The following is a 22,006-nucleotide window of genomic DNA, read 5'->3' as shown; positions in this document are numbered from 1 at the left end:
ACTGTGTGGATCACAATAAACTGTGGAAAATGCTGAAAGAGATGAGAATACCAGACCACATGACCTGTCTCTTGAGAAACCTATATGCAGGAAAGAAAGCAACAGTTAGAACTGGACATGGAACAACAGACTGGTTCCAAATAGGAAAAGGAGTACATCAAGGCTGTATTTGTCAGCCTGCTTATTTAACTTCTATGCAGAGTACATCATGAGAAATGCTGGACTGGAAGAAGCACAAGCTGGAATCAAGATTGCCGAGAGAAATATCAATAACCTCAGATATGCAGATGACACCACCCTTATGGCAGAAAGTGAAGAAGAACTAAAGAGCCTCTTGATGAAAGTGAAAGAGGAGAGTGAAAAAGTTGGCTTAAAGCTCAACATTCAGAAAACGAAGATCATGGCATCTGGTCCCATCACTTCATGGCAGATAGATGGGGAAACAGTGGAAACAGTGGCTGACTTTGTTTTTCTGGGCTCCAAAATCACTGCAGATGGTGATTGCAGCCATGAAATTAAAAGATGAGATGCTTACTCCTTGGAAAGAAATTTATGACCAACCTAGACAGCATATTAAAAAGAAGAGACATTACTTTGCCAACAAAGGTCTGTCTAATCAAGGCTATGCTTTTTCCAGTGGTCATGTATGGATGTGAGAGTTGGACTATAAAGAAAGCTGAGTGCTGAAGAATTGATGCTTTTGACCTGTGGTGTTGGAGAAGACTCTTGAGAGTCCCTTGGACTGCAAGGAGATCCAACCAGTCCATTCTGAAGGAGATCAGTCCTGGGTGTTCATTGGAAGGACTGATGTTGAAGCTGAAACTCCAATACTTTGGCCACCTGATGCGAAGAGCTGACTCATTGGAAAAGACCTTGATTCTGGGAAAGATTGAGGGCAGGAGGAGAAGGGGACAACAGAGTATGAGATGGCTGAATGGCATCACCGACTCGATGGACATGGGTTTGGGTGGACTCAGGGAGTTGGTGATGGACAGGGAGGCCTGGCCTGCTGCGATTCATGGGGTGGCAAAAAGTCGAACACGACTGAGCGACTGAACTGAACTGATGGATGGAGGCACACGCAGCAAAGCCAGAGGGGACTGGCCATGGTCACCATAGCTCCTGACATCAGACCCGGTTAAAGGCTCCGTCATCCCGCCGTCCTGAGACGCAGCTGCCTGCCACTAGCTAAGTAAGCTCTCTGCCTGCATTCCGGGAGCCTTTGTGGAATCGGTTACAGAAAGCTGAACATGCATGGAGGTCTGTCTCTTCATAATTCTCAGCAAGGTTCATGGAATCTCTCTTGCTGGATTCAGAGAAAAACTTGAAGAGAATCTTCAGGGAAGAGAGAAATGCTCAAGTCCAGGGTTGCTCTTTATTGGGTTGTCTTTGGCGCCATCTAGTGGCATTGCGACCTCCCTTCCTGTGCCGGCTCTTTCTGTCTCTCTCTCTTTCTCTTCCCCTCCCTCCCTCTTTCTTCCCCGCCCCCCAACCCCACCCCCACCCCCATCTTATGCGGGGTTGTATGTACGCTAACAATCCACAGGTGGATCTAGTTACAACAGATAGTGTTTGAAGGCAATAACTGGGGAAAATTGAACCATCTCTGCTGACTCCAATCTATTCAATTTACTGGTCATTACTACGTGGTAGATGGCAAAAATAACAGTGGTTCCTGAGGACGTTTCCCCATAGAAATTACTTCTCTAGAAAAAATATTAGATCCCAGTGTGCAGAGTAGCCTAGCAGGTGGCTAGCATGTCCTCGTTCTGAGACTGAAAGACTTAAAACTTGAAGAGTCTTGGTTTCTGCAGTAAAGAGTGGGAAATCCCCAGAAAAATGTATAATGACGGGTGTGTGTCTGTGTTGTTGACATTGTGAGAGTTCTCTTGTCTAATCCATCGGAGCTTTATTCAACTAAAAAGACCTTTAACATCTCTAGCTATGAGAGGAACTATGCTAATTCTACAGGTGATGTTATAGAGCTGTGGTTCCAGAGAAACATAATCTTGCCTCCCAGGGGACATCTGACGATGTTTGGAGACATTACTGGTTGTCACAACAGGGATGAGGGATGTCACTGGCATCTAGTGAGTAGAGGCCAGAGATGTCGCTCAGCGTATGAGAGCCCTTGACGATGAAGAATTCTCCAGTCCAAAATGTCAGTCGTGCTCGGGTGGAGAAGCCCCACTATAGAGAAAGACCTGGGACCAGCAGGGGTGCTGAGACCACCACTGAAAAATAGACATGCCCACCCTCCATCCCAAACATAGCATCTCTAGGTGTGAGTGCTGGGAAGCTGCATTTTCATGTTTCCAGGTGGTCTTTACTAACACATACCTAAGTTTGAGAAGCTCAGCTGTTAGTGACCAGGTCACTCTTTAGTGGCAGGAGCAAGACCTTGAGGGGAAAGGCTGGAGGCACAGTTATAACATGGCACAGTGGAGGATGCAAGCATGAAGCAAGGACAGGTATATTGACCATTCAGGCCAGGGACAAGTCCTTGCTCAAAGCTTTGCACACATCAGCACGCTGACTCCCATGAAGGATTCTAGTGAATGGAAGTCCCTCACCTGAGAATGTGCCACGAGACAGAGGCAGAGTCAAGGCTGATGCCCACTTCTGTCACAGCCACCATGCGCAACAGGTAGGGCAAGGTACTGAGAAATTGCTTTGGGTACCCAGAGAAAGACCCTGACATGAGATGAGTGAGAGGCGAGTCTTCAAGGAAAAGATTCCTTGGAGAACTGGAAGGATCTCCCAGTAGAAGAGCACAGCGAACGGCAGGGCAGAGCAAAGCAGGACACTCATGGGTCCTAAAGAAGACCCCTCTGTCTCACCGTGGGGTCCGTCCTTGGGTTTTCAGTGCTAGAGTATCGATATTAAAGGTTCCGTGTAATTTCCTTCTGGTCGAGATGAACAATTTTTCTTAGTCTCTTCGTTTTGAAGTGGCTTCTCTGGTGGCTCAGACAATAAAGAATCCACCTCCAATGCAGAAAACCTGGGTCTGAACCCTGGGTTGGGAAGATCCCCTGGAGAAGGGCGTGACAACTCACTCCAGTATTCTTGCCTGGAAAATCCCTGTGGAAAGTGGAGCCAGGCAGGCTACAGTCCATGGGGTTGCAAAGTCGGACACGACTGAGCAACTAGCTCATTTTGGAGCCTTAGTGTTATTTATTTGTTAGTTTGCTTGTTTTAGTAAAATGATGTGTGAGGTGGTTTTTCCCACACAAATTATTTTTTAAATTATTTCTACAGTGTATGAATATATGAAACATCTGGTTTTGTTTGGATTGCCAACCTCCACATAAGATTTAATTTATTATGATATTTAATCTCACCTGTAATGATATAAATACACTGTGGAAATAAAATGTCATTTAAGTCTGGCATCTTACCAAATTTTCTCTGCACAAAAATACATTTTCTCAAGATGTTTAACATTCAGTGTTTCCGTTGTCAATATGCAGGTTTCCCTAAAGCTCATATCTGATAAGTCATAGTCTTTTATTCTTTCTACTGACCTTTGGAATGTGAATTAATTCCTTATTTTAAAGTTTGTGATATGGCACAATTTAAGAAAAAGTATTTCACAAATATTATTGTTATAAAGTGTTTATGTCACACATTTTCTTGAAATTTCACTTTATAATCATTCAATCAGGGTTAAGATTAGGGCTAGGTTACATGCCTAGGGCACAATGTTTAAGTGAAGTGAATCTCTCAGTCATGTCCGACTCTTTGCAACCCATGGACTGTTGCCCACCAAGCTCCTCCGTCCATGGGATTCTCCAGGCAAGAATACTGGAGTGGGTTGCCATTTCCTTCTCCAATGTTTAAGAAGGCCCTCAAATCTCAGGATTGTACAGCCCTGAGTTTGCCCAGGGCTGAAAGTAAGAATCTCTTTAAATATTTTGCCCCAGAGAGCTACATCAACTCACCCTAGTCCTGGTCTTGAATGCAGCATATATTTATTGAACATCTATTTTGTGCCGCACAACAGCAGCGAATGAGACAACCAAGGTCTCTTACAGGAGTTCACATTCTTCAGGGTAGGTTTAACTTTGTTGAGTTTGAATCACAGTTGATTTTCTGGAATTGTCAGCTGATTGATTCCAATCTTTCTCTGCTTATTTTGCTTTCAGTTAGGTGGCCCTGTCTCTCTGGCAAAGAGACTCAACTGAAAGTGCTGAGGGCTCTGGGAAAAATGTCCCATATCTTTTGCCTCCTCCTGCCTTAAACAAGAACGTGACATCAGGAGCTGTGGCAGCCTTTCTGTAATTGTGAGGAAAAGGCCAAGGGAATCACAAAGATATCAACCTAGAGCCCAAGCATCACTGAGCTACCAAACTGGTATAGCCAACTACTAGACTCCACCCTCCCATCATGTGAAAAATATAGCTTCTATTTGCTTAATCCAATGTTGATCAGGTTGTCTGTTACTTGAAGCCAAAAGTATTCCTAACTGATATATCTGGCAAAAGCTTATTCCTGCAGTGTTTGAATCGACCCTAGATTTCAAATTTTACCTGGCTAAAATAACTAGCAATCCAGTAGGAGAGCGTTGGCTGCTCTGAGAACTGGGAGAAAACATAAAGTAAAATTCTTCTCTCAGAAGAATTTCATCAACACTTAGCAGCTGCTTCAGCATTTTTGGCTGTCAAGGAGAGTGGGGGGAAACTGCTTAGCATGATAGTCAAGGATTCATGTAACTACTACTGTTCATGGGGTTCTCTGGTTGGATGGCATCACCAACTCAATGGACATGAGTTTGAGCAAACTCTGGGAGATAGTGAAGGATGGAGAAGCCTGGCATGCTGCAGTCCATCAGCTCAGTTCAGTTGAGTCACTCAGTCGTGCCCAACTCTTTGCGACCCCATGAATCACAACACGCCAGGCCTCCCTGTCCATCACCATCTCCCAGAGTTCACTCAGACTCACGTCCATTGAGTCCGTGATGCCATCCAGCCATCTCATCCTCGGTCATCCCCTTCTCCTCCTGCCCCCAATCCCTCCCAGCATCAGAGTCTTTTCCAACGAGTCAACTCTTTGCATGCGGGGGCCAGAGTACTGGAGTTTCAGCTTTGGCATCATTCCTTCCAAAGAAATCCCAGGGTTGATCTCCTTCAGAATGGACTGGTTGGATCTCCTTGCAGTCCAAGGGACTCTCAAGGGTCTTCTCCAACACCACAGTTCAAAAGCATCAATTCTTCGGCCCTCAGCCTTCTTCACAGTCCAACTCTCACATCCATACATGACCACAGGAAAAACCATAGCCTTGACTAGACGGACCTTAGTCGGCAAAGTAATGTCTCTGCTTTTGAATATGCTATCTAGGTTGGTCATAACTTTTCTTCCAAGGAGTAAGCGTCTTTTAATTTCATGGCTGCAGTTACCATCTGCAGTGATTTGGGAGCCCCAAAAAATAAAGTCTGACACTGTTTCCACTGTTTCCCCATCTGTTTCCCATGAAGTGATGGGACCATGGGTCACAAAAAGTCAGACACAACTTAGCAAATGAACAGCAACAACAAGTAACTAACACAATGTAATATGAGCCCAGGTTTGATAGGCACAGAGGCACCAGGGTTAAGGGGTCCTTGTCATAATGAGTATCCCCTGGGAATCTCTAGAGGCAGGAGCTATCTTAACAGCAGTCTCCTGGTTCCTTCTCCATCTGACTCTTCCCCTCTGCTCTGTCTTGAGCCTCTGGGGTTTTACCAGGAAATTGCTTGCAATCTATTCTAGTCAGGCAACCTGCCAGATCTTAAAGAAGCAAAGTAAGAAAATATCTAAACTACCCAAAGGTAAGCAAGGCTTTGGCTGGATTTGTGTACAAAATGTAAATGAATCAAGGCATATTGGAAGTGGTCAAATAGGGGATGGCAAGAGTGAACATCGACATTTTAGGAATCAGTGAAATAAAATGGAGAGGAATGGGTGAATTTAACTCAGATGACCATTGTATCTACTACTGTGGACAAGAATCCCTTAGAAGAAATGGAGTAGCCCTCATAGTCAACAAAAGAGTCCAAAATGCAATACTTGGGTGCAGTCTCAAAAATGACAGAAAGATCTCTGTTCGTTTCCAAGGCAAACCATTCACTATCATAGTAATTCCAGTTTATGCCCCGACCAGTAATGCTGAAGAAGCTGAAGTTGAATGGTTCTATGAAGACCTACAAGACCTTCTAGAACTAACATCCAAAAAAGATGTATTTTTCATTATTGGGGACTGGAATGCAAAAGTAGAAAGTCAAGAGATATTTTGGAGCAACAGGCAAATTTGCCCTTGGAGTACAAAATGAAGCAGGCAAAGGCTAACAGAGTTTTGCCAAGAGAATGCACTGGTCACAGCAAACACCATCTCCCAACAAGACAAGAGACAACTCTACACATGGACATCACCAGATGGTGCAGCCTTCTTTGCAGCCAAAGACAGAGAAGCTCTATACATTCAGCAAAAACAAGACCAGGAGCTGACAGTGGCTCAGATAATGAACTCCTTATTGCCAAATTCAGACTTAAATTGAAGAAAGTAGGGAAAACCACTAGACCATTCAGTTATGACCCAAATAAAATTCCTTATAATTATACAGTGGAAGTGAGAAATACATTCAAGGGATTAGATCTGATTCACAGAGTACCTGAAGAACTATGGACAGAGGTTCATGACATTGTACAGGAGGGAGGGATCAAGACCATCCCCAAGGAAAATAAATGCTCAAAGGCAAAATGGTTGTTTGAGGAGGCCTTACAAGAGAAGTGAAAGGCAAAGGAGAAAAGGAAAGATATACACATTTGAATGCAGAGTTTCAAAGAATAGCAAAGAGAGATAAGAAAGCATTCCTCAATGATCAATGCAAAGTAGACGAAAACAATAGAATGGGAAAGACTAGAGATCTCTTCAAGAAAATTAGAGATACCAAGGAAACATTTCATTCAAAGATGGGCACAATAAAGGACAGAAGTGGTATGGACCTAAGAGAAGCAGAAGATATTAAGAAGAGGTGGCAAGAAAACACAGAAGAACTATGCAAAAAAGATCTTCGTGACCCAGATAATCACGACGGTGTGATCACTCAACTAGAGCCAGACATCCTGGAATGCAAAGTCAAGTGGGCCTTAGGAAGCATCACTACAAACAAAGCTAGTGGAGGTGATGGAATTCCAGCTGAGCTGTTTGAAAATATTAAAAGATGATGCTGTGAAAGTGCTGCACTCAATATGCCAGCAAATTTGAAAAAGACCAATGAGGACTGGAAAAGGTCAGTTTTCATTCCAATCCCAAAGAAAGGCAATGCCAAAGAATGTTCAAACTACTGCACTACTGCACTCATCTCACACACTAGCAAAGCAATGCTCAAAATTCTCCAAGTCAGGCTTCAATAATACGTGAACTGTGAACTTCCCAATGTTCAAGATAGATTTAGAAAATCTAGAGGAACAAGAAATCAAATTGCCAACATCCACTGGATCATTGAAAAAGCAAGACAGTTCCAGAAAAACATCTCTCTCTTTAGTCGCTATGTCCGACTCTTGTGACTCCGTGGACTGTAGCCTGCCAGGCCCTTCTGTCCATGGGATTCTCCAGGCAAGAACGCTAGAGTGGGTTACCATTTCCTTCTCCAGGGAATCTTTCCAACCCAGGAATCAAACCCAGTTCTCCTGCATTGCAGGCAGATTCTTTACCAACTGAGCTATGAAGGAAGCCCAAAGTTTTAACTATGCCAATGCCTTTGATTATGTGGATCACAACAGACTGTGGAAAATTCTTAAAGAGATGGGAATACCAGACCACCTTACCTGCCTCCTGAGAAATCTGTATGAAGGTCAAGCAGCAACAATTAGAACTGGGCATAGAATAACAGACTGGTTCCAAATTGGGAAAAGAGTACGTCAAGGCTGTATACTGCCATCTTCCTTATTTAACTTATATGCATACTACATCATGCAAAATGTCAGGCTGGAAGAAGCACAAGCTGGAATCAAGATTGCTGGGAGAAATATCAATAACCTCAGATGTGCAGATGACACCACCCTTATGGCAGAAAGTGAAGAAGATCTAAAGAGCTTCTTGATGAAAGTGAAAGAGGAGAGTGAAAAAGCTGGCTAAAAACTCAACATTCAGAACACTAAGATCATGGCATCTGGTCTCATCATGTCATGGCAAACAGATGGGAAATAATGGAAACAGTGAGTGATTTTATTTTGGCGGGGGCGGGGGGTGGTTCCAAAATCACTGCAGATGGTGACTGTGGCCATGAAAATAAAAGAGTCTTGCTCCTTGGAAGAAAAGCTCCTTGGAAGAAAACCAACCTAGACAATATGTTAAAAAGCCAAGACATTACTCTACCAACAAAGGTCCATCTAGTGAGTCAGTTCAGTTCAGTTCAGTCGCTCAGTCGTGTCCGACTCTTTGCGACCCCATGAATCGCAGCACGCCAGGCCTCCCTGTCCATCACCGTCTCCTGGAGTTCACTCAGACTCACGTCCATCAAGTCCGTGATGCCATCCAGCCATCTCATCCTGGGTCGTCCCCTTCTCCTCCTGCCCCCAATCTCTCCCAGCATCAGGGTCTTTTCCAGTGAGTCAACTCTTCACATGAGGTGTCCAAAGTACTGGAGCTTCAGCTTTAGCTTCATTCCTTCAAAGAACACCCAGGGTTGATCTCCTTCAGAATGGACTGGTTGGATCTCCTTGCAGTCATAGTCATGTATGGATGTGAGAGTTTGACTATAAAGTAAGCTGAGCACTGAATAACTGATGCTTTTGAACTGTGGTGTTGTAGAAGACTCTTAAGAGTCCCTTGGAATGCAAAGAGATCCAACCAGTCCATGCTAAAGGAAATCAGTCCTGAATATTCATTGGAAGAACTGATGCTGAAGCTGAAACTCCAATACTTTGACCAACTGACATGAAGAACTGACTCACTGGAAAAAAACCCTGATACTTGGAAAGATTGAAGGCAGCTGGAGAAGGGATCAGATGGTTGGATGGAATCTCTGGCTCAATGGATATGAATTTGAGCAAACTCTGGGAGCTGGTGATAGACAGGGAAGCCTGGCATGCTGCCAGGGGTTGCAAAGATTAGAACTTGACTGAGCAACTGAACTGAACTGAAATAAACATTTCTTCCAAATTCCCTGGTTTTAATGAAGACACCCTAAGAACCAACCATGTAACTTCTAAATATCCCATTTTTCAGGTGCCATAAGACCTTGGCCGCAGTGATTTCAAACCCGCTGCAAAGACCAAGCCCAAGTGTACATTTTCCTCCACTTTTAGATGGGAGTAAAGCATCAGATGTGGTCACCACTTGCCCTTTTGCAACATTAGTCACCAAAATCACCTACTTTATAATTATTTTACATTTACTTAAAATGCTCTTTTTGGAATTATTTGTCCATTTAATGTTTATTTTATAGCCACTTTATTTGCAACCTGTGTGCTCTTAACTGATACTTCTAGAAAGCCAAAAAAGTGTTAATGGATAGAAATTCAATATCAGAATGCCACGTTCAGTGTCAGGATTGTGTCCAGCTACTCATAAAAGAAACAGCTAGATTTTTTCTAAAAATGGTAGAGGTAGACTTTTCTTTCATATCAAAGAAGTCTGGAGGCAGTTCAAGTAGTCATCAAGGTCCAGAAAAACTACTACCTTTTACCTTACCATTGTTGTTTTTTCTCAGAGATGCCCAAAGTTACAAAATAGGTACAGCAGTGCCAGCCATTATATCACCCTCCAGGTAACCAAAAAGAGACAGATGTGAAGGCAAGAAGAATGCACTTCCCAGCTCAATCAGCCTTTTATTAAATGGTTCCCAGAAGACTCTACCCACCTCCTTTCACTTAAATCTCACTGGTCACTCCTGCAAAAGAGGCTGGTTCTGTGGTCTCAATGTTTGTGTCCCCCCAAATTCATATGATTAAATCCTAATTCCCAAAGATGATAGGATTAGGAGTTGGGGCCTTTGGGAGGTGCTTAGGTTTTGAGAGCAAATTAGTACCTTGTAAAAGATGCTCTGCAGAGACCCCTCACCCTTTCTGCCACCAGTGAGAAGCCATCCTTGTACCAGTTAAAGGGCCTTGACCCAACCATGCTGGGTGCTTGACCTTAGACTTTCTAGCCTCCAAGACTATGAGAAATGACTATCTGTTATTCATAAGCTGCCCAGTCTGTAGTATTTTTTTACAGCAGCCCAGATGAACTAAGACAGCTGGGAAACCTAATGTTAAGCTGGAGACTTTGCCATGCTCCAGGTTCTGTTTACAAAGAAGAAGAGACCGGTAGAGATAACAGAGTCCCTCCAGAAAGTAACAGTGTAAGAACTTCTAAATCAATTTATTCCATAATCTCACTTGCAGCCTGAGGTTTTTGGAGGCAGATGGGGCCATAAGACCACCCTGATGGAAGTACTAAGCCAAGTCTTGGGAGCAGAAGTTAGCACCTTGGTGATTTCTCATTCCTCAAACTCTGTTCTTCCAAAATGAATAAGGTCATCTTAACATATGCTGTTATCAAGCATACTCTGAGTTCAGGCAAACATTGCCTAAGATGAACTAGGCCTGAGGACATCAAATCACAGCCCACGGGCTGAATTTGCTCCTCTGCCTAGTTTGGTAAATAAAGTTTTATTAGAAAATAGCCACATATGCTTGCTTATGTGTTACCTGTGGCTATTTTCAACCCACTGCCAAGCTGGATAGATGCTACAGAGACTTTCTGGCATACAAAGCTTTAACTATTCAGCATCTGATCCTATACAGAAGAAGGGTTTCCCGGTGGCTCAGTGGTAAAGAATCTGTCTGCCAATGCAGGAGAAGCAGAAGATGTGGGTTCAGTCCCTGGGTGGAGACGATCCCCTGGAGGAGGAAATGGCAACCCACTCCAGTATTCTTGCCTGGAGAATCCCAAGGACAGAGGAGCCTGGCTGGCTACAGTCCATAGGGTCACAAAGAGTTGGACACCACTGGGTGACTGATATAGAAATAGCGTGCAGCCCCTAGCGACCTCACAAAGGAAACATCATACTAGAAGAGAGGTCATTTATTGAGGACGCGCTCTGTCAGGCTCTCTGCTGTAAGTGTTTTTACTTACATTAAAGAGAACTATTCCTATTTCCCAGGTGACACTAGTGGTAAAGAACCTGCCTCCCAATGCAGGAGACATAGGAGACACAAGTTTGATCCCTGGGTCAGGAAGATCCCCTGGAGGGGGGCATAGCAACCCACTCCAGCATTCTTGCCTGGAGAATGGCAGGGACGGAGAAGCTGGGCAGGCTACAGTCCATAGGGTCCCAAAGAGTCAGACACAACTGAAGCGACTTAGCACACATACACATTTCAATTTCACAAAATAAAGAGATAGGTACAAAGAGATTAAGTTCAGACGTAAGTAGCAGAAACAAAGTTCTGAATGGGGTCTTCTGCAGCTGCCACTTCCCCAGGGGGCTTTTGTAAATTACCCACAACATTTCAGAAAGTATTTCTTTTTTAAACAAGGAACCACTGTAGTCATCATAAATCATTCATATATTAAACCTGAGACGAGCTTATTAGCAGTATTACAGCCAAAGCACACTTAGTGAGGACAACTGGCCTTGGAAGTTCCTGGAGCCCTTTTGCCTGTCCCTTCTTCTATGTGAAGAGCTCTTGTTGAGGTCAAGGACAACCGCAGAGGTGATACACACAAAACAGCTTCCAGAGAAAGTAAGAGCATTCTGCAAAATTTAGTTTTAGTTGGAGGATAATTGCTTTACAGGAGCTTCCCTGGTAGCTCAGTCAGTAAAGAATCTGCCTGCAGTGTGGGAGACCCAGGTTCGATTCCTGGATGGGAAAGATCCTCTGGAGAAGGAAATGGCAACCCACTCAAGTATTCTTGCCTAGAGAAGTCCATAGACAGAGGAGCCTGGTGGGCTACAGTTCATGGGTTCGCAAAGAGTCAGACACACCTGAACGACTAACACACACACACACACACACACACAGTTGCTTTACAATTCTGTGTTGGTTTCTGCCTTACAGCCACGTGAATCAGCCGTAAGTACTGCCCTGCTCACACAAATGACACTGTACACTTTGAAGTATTGGGGAAATCTTAATTCTATTCGGCTTCAGGTTTTGAAAATATGTAGGAGCACTGGAGGGAAAACAGGGTCCTGGGTGGCAATGGAAGCATGCCTGGAGGTGTGCAAGAACATCACGGATGGTGGGAATGTTCACGGACATTAGCGTCCCGTGGAGGCAGCCGTGGCCTTTCTGCACCACAGCAATCATTCCTGTAACACTGTCTTCTCCCAAATGCCAGCTTGTTTGTTTCTGGAACACAAAAAAACTGCTTCTACGCACCTTGATACTTTTTAATATACAAAACTGAGACCAGAATGAAGATCAAAAATTTGTAAGGAAAATTCAATAGGGTAAAATCTGTTGAATGTATTAATTAACGAGATGAAAGAAAAAGCTGATACAAGAAACTAAACACTCTGCTCTTTGCACCTGCGCACCCATCACAACTACAAGTTACCAGGCGAGGCATGTCCGTTGAGACCAAGAGCTCCCCTCATGCAGAGACATCAGACTTTCCTCAATCCCTTATTCTACTATCAATCTCCTAAATCTCCTCAGCCTCTGGATTATAGGGGTTATCTTTCACTGAAAGTGAAAGTGTGAGTCACTCAGTTGTGTCTGACTCTGTGACCCCAGGGACTGTAGCCTGCCAGGTCCCTCTGTCCATAGGATTCTCCAGGCAAGAATACTGGAATGGGTTGACATGCCCTCTTCCAGGGGATCTTCCCAACCCAGGGATCATAACCGGGTCTCCTGCACTGCAGGCAGATTCTTTACCATGAGTCACCAGGGACGCTGAGCTCAATATTCTGTTTGCCCAGCCCCTCCCCTGCCCCAGTCTCCACCCACATCTGTGCTACAGGAGGTTGACCTCTATGAACTGCATTAACCAGATTTCTTTGCTTTAAGGCTTCAGGTGAATTCAGCTCACGGGAGGCACCAGCAGGGAGATCAGACGGCAAGCGGAGAAAGTGTTAGTGGCTCAGTCATGTTCAACTCTTTTCGACCTCTTATACCCAACAGTTTATGCCTCTCACTCCCCCATTCTCATATCCCCCCTCCCTCTCTATATCTGTAACCAACTGCTCCCTTTCATTCATGAATCTGCAGTGGTCCCTCAGCCCTAGACTCCCCCCAGCTCTCACCCTTCAAGGCCAAACTACTTGGAAGAGACTCTGTTTTTAACTTTCTCATGCCCCGTTCCTACTTCAGTCCACAGCAGGCTGGTCTTCACTCTGTCACTCCAGAGAACATACACTCAGGAAGTCATTACCAGCCTGACTGCCAACTTCAACAGTCACCTTATTTCACTCCCCCCAGCAAGACCTTTTTCAATCCTTCTTGAAACTCTTTGCTCTCAATGTCTATGAATCTAACTTCCTATCTCCCTTCCTCTCAGGTCTGATCTCTTTGGTGTCTCCCTTGTCTTTAAATGCTACTATTTTCCAGGATTCCATGATTTATCCTCTTCTCACTCTCATATATCCTGCAGCAATCTCAGCCTCATCCACTGTTTATTACAACTCATCCCATATCTTTATTCCAACTCGTTCACTCTCCTCAGCCCCAGAGCCAGATCTCAAATTTCCACACAAAACGTGTACTTTAATAACCTACAAACATTGTGAGTTTAATGTACCAGAACCAAACTCATTATCCTTGCCTCCTTATTATTCCTTGCCTCAGGAAATGGCAACACCATTTTCCAGGTCATTAACTGAACATCATCCTAGACTTCTTTTCACCCTCTGCCTTGAATTAGCAGCCAATTCCTGTAAAATATCACCATTTTGACACCTCCTGAATCTGTTCCTTCCCCTGCCTCCATTGCCATGGATACCACTTTAGCCCAGGACCTGGTTTTCTCCTATTTCCATTGTGGAAATTTCCCCTCAACTGTTTCCCAGCCTCCAATCTTGTCCTTCCAATCTATCATTCAGATGACTGGCCAAGTGATCTTCATAACATGGAAATCCGAATTGCATACTCAAGTCTAAGATCCTTTGGTTGCTCCCCACTGTGTACAGCTAAAGAGCAAACATCTTAGCATTTGTTGTGTACATTGGCCCTGCCTATCTCTCCAGTATTTTTTCTACTAATCTCCATCCCTTCACTATCTTTTCTACATCCATACTCACTCATCCATACTCTGCATCTCTGTGCCTTTGTACATGAACTCCCATATTCCGGAACACCTTCCCTCCCTTGTTGGTCTAGGGAAATCCTACTCTTCCTTGCAAAACCACTATGGTGAGGCCTCATATAACCACTCTCTTCAGAGTGAAACAGCCTGCATCTTCCTTGGCATAATCTGTGCAAAGCCCACAGACATCCACACTGCACTATGACATAACTCTTCTCTTTCAGGACTGCCTCTCCTACTAGGTCCTTAAAGGCATAGACCTTTAAGTTTCCTGTTATCATATTATCAACACTTAACAGAATACTACAGACTACTATTGGAATTCATCATTAGTATTATTAGATAATTACTATTTGAATGGAAATACAAATGAATGTTCACAATTTAAATCTCACTATTTAAAATACACAATGACAAAATTAAAAGATTTCTGCAGTTGTAAGATTTTGAGGAAAAAGTAAGAGATTCAAAAACAAGAGAGAATTCCATCTACTAAGTATGGCTTAGCTGTGCCCCAGACTGGAGGCCAGGGGATTGGACACCTGGATAAATGGTATTACCATTTGCTAAGGTTCTTTTCAACTTCATGACCAATCGAATCAACTCTTTAATATAATTTTTAACATATTGTGTCAGTTTAATAAGAATTCTGATTCTTATCTGATTCTAAGTGGTCAGTTCAGCAGGCAAGGTGTCACAGAAATAACATAACTTAGAATGTTAGACAAACCAAAGTCTAAAGCAAAGCTCAATCTTTTCATTGTTTTTAATTTGGAGATATTTGACCTTCCTGAAGCTGTTTTATCAATGTCATCCAGGCTGCTTACAGCAACTTACCCAAACACTTCACACTCAAGCACCCAGGACCTAGTAACTGCTCACTGATGGTTGTTTCCTTCTCCTTTACTGAAGGAAATTGATTTTCTACATGTTTATCTGAGCACCTCTACACAAAGATGACAAAAACCTCTCCCAGTACCAAGCCATTTCCATGCTAGCCAGACAGCCAAGAATGCTCATAAACATTTTGATTTTCTTTTTAGAAAGTCACATCTACTGTCTTCTTTCCTTTTTAGCTAAAGTGAAACAAAAGTGATCAAATCAATATAGTATTAATGGAAAAAAAAACCTTTGATTTACCTTAAATGCTAACCTGTTGCCACCAGTTGCTTTGAACTGAAACTATGGACGCTCTCTCCTGCAACTGGGAAGACTGGTCCCCTCCCATCCCCCTTTGCCCCTCCCTCTTACCTTCCATCCTCACCCCTCCTGATCTGCCTTCTTCCTGCCAATTGGATATCTTGGAATCACTACTGCAAATTTACAGTCTCATTGGCTCAACTTATTGTCAATCATGATCCCAGCCCTGCCTTTTCTTGAGTTTACACTTCTGTTGCCTAGGAAATGCAGTGACTGTCAAAACCTAGGCTGTTTACTCTAGGAGAGAAGCCAGCCAGAAGTTGACTAGCAATTGTTTGGTTTCTAGAAGAGCAAACTTGCCTCCTAGGTTTTATAAGATAATTTTAAGCAAATTCTCTTCCTTCTTTAGGCAAATCTTTCCTGCCCTTCTGTTGTCTCCAGATGACTTGCTGCTAGAGTGTCTAATTATCAGGTGAGACTTAAAATCACAACACAAGGGAGCAGGCAGGTATAATTACAGGTGACTTAAAGTTCTCCCACCTTCTCACAGACACACAGAGAAGATGTCATTTCCCACTGTTTCCATCCCTGGTGTCTGTTTTTTTTCCCTTTCTCCTCTTTTTTTTTTTTCACTTCTCATCTCTTTTTATACTTGTTCCCTAATAGTAAGTTTGCCAGAGGAGAAGTGGCCCTGTTTAGAAAAAGAACCCCTAAATCATGTTCTCTCTCATTGTATCTATGGTATCTCTCCTACCTTCATCACCTCTGCCACTTTTCCTGCTTCCATAATGAAGTGACACAAAGATTGGAAGACTAGAACCATGAAGATATGTTCTTATCTTACATTGTATGTATTCTCAGGCAACGGTGGCCATTGATTTCTACAGTCTCTAGAGCAGACTCTAAATCTACCTTGTCAATTTCTCAGAATTACCCTGGAGGTCAAGGGGGTGTGTTCTCTGTGGATTTTAATGGAGGTTTGTCTTGGTTGAGGGGATTTCCAGCAGGATGTAAATTGAGGGGCCAAAAAAAAGAAAAAAAAAGCCACTTGTTTGAAAATAAGTCCTTTTCTCTCTTTGGGGGTTAGATGCTGAGAGCCTCTGCCTATGGTCATGACTCTGATTAAGCACTAAGCTGGTGCTGACACTGACAGGGATTAGATGCTCTCCCCACCTCCACTGCAGGGTTGTTCTGAGTGTCTTCTCCACACACCACTAGCCATTTCATCCAGAAATACCCCTTCTTGCAGCAGCTGACCTCATGGCATCAAGCTGTCTGTTTGACTTTCACTAAGTGAAACTGGGCTTCCCTGGTGGCTCAAATGGTAAAGAATCTGCCTGCAGTGCAGGAGACCCAGGTTTGATCCCTAGTTTGGGAAGATCCCCCTGGAGGAGGGCATGGCAACCCACTCCAGTATCCTTGCCTGGAGAATTCCATGAACATAGGGGCATGGCAGGCTACAGTCCATGGGGCTGCAAAGAGTCAGACACAACTGAGTGACTAACACAACAATGTGAAATCACTGAAATTATAAGCCAAACTAATAAACTCTTAGGGAGCAATCACTTAGAGAAGATGCACCACCAATAACAGATACATCTGCCTTTTAATTAATCAATAAGATAATGGGAAACTGACTGAGAGCCAGTAGAGGGCCAGGAAAGTCTGGATCATCTTTGCACATTCCAAGGTGCTCAGCATGGTACACTGTACAGAGATGAAATCATTCAGTGTTGGTTGAATCAAATTGTTGACCTGGATTAAATGCATTTATATAAAGGCTGCTTTTCAGAAGAAGTTAAGTCCTGTACTAAGAGTTTGTGTAAGACCACATACATTTCATTTACTTCCTTCCACTTGAATAATTGGTTGACATTTAAATAAATAATGTAACCACCTTGCAATAACTTGCAATTAGTGCATGATAAACCAAACAAAGAAAGGTTGACATACATTAAGACAGTATGGTACTGGCACAAAGACAGAAATATAGATCAATGGAACAAAATAGAAAGCCCAGAGATAAATCCACACACCTATGGACACCTTATCTTTGACAAAGGAGGCAAGAATATACAATGGAGAAAAGATAATCTCTTTAACAAGTGGTGCTGGGGAAACTGGTCAACCACTTGTAAAAGAAAATGAAACTAGGATACTTTCTAACACCATAAACAAAAGTAAACTCAAAATGGGTTAAAGATCTACATGTAAGACCAGAAACTATAAAACTCCTAGAGGAAAACATTGGCAAAACTCGCTCTGACATAAACCACAGCAGGATCCTCTATGACCCACCTCCCAGAGTAATGGAAATAAAAGCAAAAATAAACAAATGGGACTTAGTTGAAATTAAAAGCTTTTGCACAACGGAGGAAACTGTAAGCAATATGAAAAGGCAACCTTCAGAATGGGAGAAAATAATAACAAATGAAGCAACTGACAAAGAATTAATCTCAAAAATATACAAGCAACTCCTGCAGCTCAATTCCAGAAAAATAAACGACCCAATCAAAAAATGGGCCAAAGAACTAAACAGACATTTCTCCAAAGACATACAGATGGCTAACAAATGCATGAAAAGATGCTCAACATCACTCATTATCGTAGAAATGCAAATCAAAACCAAAATGAGGTACCATCTCATGCCAGTCAGAATGGCTGCTATCAAAAAGTCTACAAACAATAAATGCTGGAGAGGGTGTGGAGAAAAGGGAATCCTTTTACACTGTTGGTGGGAATGCAAACTAGTACAGCCACTATGGAGAACAGTGTGGAGATTACTTTAAAAGCTAGAAATAGAACTGCTATATGACACAGCAATCCCACTGCTGGGCATACACACCGAGGAAACCAAAATTGAAAGAGACATGTGTACCCCAATGTTCATCTCAGCACTGATTATAATAGCCAGGACATGGAAGCAACCTAGATGTCCATCAGCAGATGAATGGATAAGAAAGCTGCGGTACATATACACAATGGAATATTACTCAGCTATTAAAAAGAATATATTTGAATCAGTTCTAATGAGGTAGATGAAACTGGAGCCTATTATACAGAGTGAAGTAAGTCAGAAAGAAAAACACCAATACAGCATATTAACACATATAAATGGAATTTAGAAAGATGGTAACAATAACCCTGTATGCGAAACAGCAAAAGAGACACAGATGTAAAGAACAGACTTTTGGACTCTGTGGGAGAAGGCAAGTGTGGGATGATTTGAGAGAACAAAACTGAAACATGTATATTACCATATGTGAAACAGATCGCCAGTCCAGGTTCGACGCATGAGACAGGGTGCTCAGGGCCAGTCCACTGGGATGACCCTGAGGGATGGGATCGGGAGGGAGGTGGGAGGGGGGTTCAGGATGGGAGACACTTGTACGCACATGGCTGATTCATGTCAATGTATGGCAAAAAATCACTACAATATTGTAAAGTAATTATCTTTCAATTAAAATAAATTAATTTTTTTAAAAAGAGAGGTTGACATAAGGGAAAATCACATCTACAGAGCATTGGTATACATCAATACACAAAAGTATCAATATGAGGTCACAGCTGGAGGTGATGCAAAAACAGGCAAGCACAACAACAATGAAAGGAAACGTACATGACATCTTGAACTTCATCTCAATCTTAAAATGAACCTCCAAAAATAGGTATTTAATGCATAAATCCTTAGTTTATATCATGTTTAATGTCCACTAAAGCTCAAAATTAAATATTTTCCTGTGCTTATAATTTCTCAAATGTGTAATTCTATGTCATAATTATGGAAGAACCCAGGAAACCACTCATAAAATAGACATGGATTAGGTCTGAGTATGTGAACTTGACCCCTAATCTGACCAAGGCTTTTACAATTAGTCCTCTCCAGAAAATTGCCCTACTTCTTGCATACATATATCTCCTCCTTTTTCAAAATTTGGAAATTATAATGTATTTGCATTTTCAGTTATATTTGAATGCAACAATAACTCCCAAATACTAAAATTTGAGGTACTCAAATAAAAAAACACTTAAAAACATGTATTATCCATAGAGATTTTCAAATCAATTTTAAAGCCTAATCTGTGTATAAAAAATGGCATCCACTTTTGATGGGTGTACCCAGATACAAAGCCACCACTGAAATCAAGATACAAAACACTTCCATCACCCCATTTACAGTCCACCTTCCCACAGCCTATAGCCCCATGCAACCAATAGTCTACCTTTTGTCAGCAGAAGTTGGTTTACATTTTCTTGAATTTATGTAAGTGAATCATGTGGATACATATTTCTTTGAAGTCTGGCTTCTTTTGCTCAGCAAGATCATTCTGAGATTCATGTATACAGTTGGGTACATCAGTAGCATGTTCCTTTCTATTGCTGAGCCATAGTTCTTTTATGGATGTTCCACAATGTGTTAATCCATTCACCAATTTTCTTAAGCTGAAGCTGTTACAAATTAAAGCCACTGTGAACATTTATGTTCAAGTTTTCGGGTGGACACATGTTTTCATTTAATTTAAATAAATACCTGGAATTGGAATGGCTCAGTCAAATGGTAAGTGGATGCTTAACTGTTTGGGAATCTGTAGAGCAACTTTCCTAAGTAGCTGAATCACTTTATGTTCCCATCAGCAGTGAAACATATGGATTCCAGTAGCCCTATCTCCTTGCCAACTATTGGTATTGTCAATGTTTTGAATAAGAGTCGTAATTCAATAACTACCTGCACTACGAAGACTTTCTTTTGAAACTTTCATATTCTCAACATTTACGTTTAGGCCTTTTGATACACTTTGAGTTCATTTTGTGTGGTATGGAGTCCAGTCAAAATCCTTTTGTGAGATACACAGGAAACAACCTGAATGTCTATTGACAGATGAACGGATAAGGAGATGTGGTGCACATGTACCATGGAATACTGCTCAGCCATGAAAAAGAATGAAATAATGCTATTGGCAGCAACATAGATGAAACTAGAGATTATCATACTAAGTGAACTAAGTCAGAAAGACAAAGAGAAAAATGCCATATGATCCCACTTATATGCAAAATCTAAAATACAACACAAATAAACCTGTCTGAAACAGAAACAGACTCACAGACATACAGGAAGACGTAGTTTTCAAAGAGGGTAGGGGTAGAGCAATGGCAGCCCACTCCAGTACTCTTGCCTGGAAAATCCCATGGATGGAGAAGCCTGGTGGGCTGCAGTCCATGGGGTCGCTAAGAGTCGGGCACGACTGAGCGACTTCACTTTCACTTTTCACTTTCATGCACTGGAGAAGGCAATGGCAACCCACTCCAGTGTTCTTGCCTGGAGAATCCCCAGGGACAGAGGAGCCTAGTGGGCTGCCATCTGTGGGGTCGCACAGAGTCAGACATGACTGAAGCGACTTAGAAGTAGCAGCAGCAGCAGCAGCAGCAGGGGTATGCAGGGTTGGGGAAGAGAGGAATCAGGAGTTTGGAATTAGCAGATGCAAACTATTATATATATAGAATGGATAAACAACAAGGTCCTACTGTCTAGCACAGGGCACTATATTCAATATCCTGTGATAAACCATTTTGGAAAAGACTATGAAAAAGAATATACGTATATATGTATATATATATATACACACACACATATATACATAAATAAATAACTGAACTACTTTGATGTCCAGCAGAAATCAACACAACCCTGTAAATCAACTATATTTCAATGAAATACATTTATAAAAATATCCTTTGTGTATATTAAATTAAGGCCAATCCCATTCAGATATACAATTGTTCCAGTACAGTTTGCTGAAAAGATTTTTCTTTTTCCATTGAATTGCCTTTGCACTTTTGTCAAAAATCAACAGAACATATTCTGTGGGTCTCTTTCAGAATTTTCAAGATGTGCCTGCTGCAGTTGCCAGAAAGAGATCACGGAGACCTTGTATTCCCTGCAATGGGGGCCAACAAAGGCCTGTGATCAGAGAGTGATGGATCAGATTTCCATGCCATCAAGACCGTGCTGGCAGCCAGCCCTGCAGAGGGTACTTGAAGGGAACAAGCTGGAGGCCTCATTCTGGCTCAGTGACTGCTATTGGTCAGATTTCCTGGACTGGGACAGAGCCTAGAAAGCAGCAGAAAGGGTTGGCTTCACTGAGTTACCTGATCATCAGTGAGGATTTTGTGGTGAGAGCAGGAAAAAGGGAGTTATCAGCCAGGGAGCCTCATCCTTAGGTCCCTGTGTTGCCTATGAGGGGAATAAAACTCTGGTCATTCATTCCAGTGACAACCCAGATAGGGCTGCATGTCTGTCCCTCAAGAAATTTACGTCAGAGACCAGTTTACGAGATTTCATTAAGAATTATAGAAATAAAACCTTATCTCTCACACACACAGACACACTCACTTCTGTATCTGACATGCTCCTGACTGTGTGGGACTCCCTTGCAGCGTAAGAACTCACAGAACTGGTAGACACTGGGCACCCACTTCTCCATACAACCAGGCAGACCCCATCCCAACATTAGCAGGTGTGTCTTTTCCTATCTCTGCAGGGAGCATTTGTAGTAACTGCTTCATGTTTTCCTTTGAACTATTTTGACATGTGATTAACAACCCAGAATTAAGCAACCCAAAATTGCAGTTGCCAGGGCTATCTCTTGTTTC

At 42.5% G+C, this 22,006-nt stretch overlaps 1 protein-coding gene across 7 annotated transcripts in view; it reads right to left on the bottom strand.

Moving 5' to 3' along the window:
- Nucleotides 1-15,442, bottom strand: part of CAPSL (calcyphosine like) — a 37,252-nt gene extending 21,810 nt beyond the window's left edge. For 6 of the 7 annotated variants that reach the window (XR_011249558.1, XR_011249557.1, XM_069555924.1 and 3 more), the window contains exon 1: nucleotides 15,356-15,442. The gene's annotated coding sequence lies outside the window, so the exon portion shown is untranslated. The remainder of the gene's footprint in view (nucleotides 1-15,355) is intronic. The other variant, XM_069555926.1, reaches the window with a different exon arrangement.
- Between the last annotated feature and the right edge of the window lie 6,564 nt (nucleotides 15,443-22,006).

The sequence above is a fragment of the Ovis canadensis genome, chromosome 16, assembly GCF_042477335.2.
Source record: "Ovis canadensis isolate MfBH-ARS-UI-01 breed Bighorn chromosome 16, ARS-UI_OviCan_v2, whole genome shotgun sequence".
Lineage (NCBI taxonomy): Eukaryota > Metazoa > Chordata > Mammalia > Artiodactyla > Bovidae > Ovis > Ovis canadensis.
This window is presented reverse-complemented; position numbering and strand designations above follow the sequence as displayed.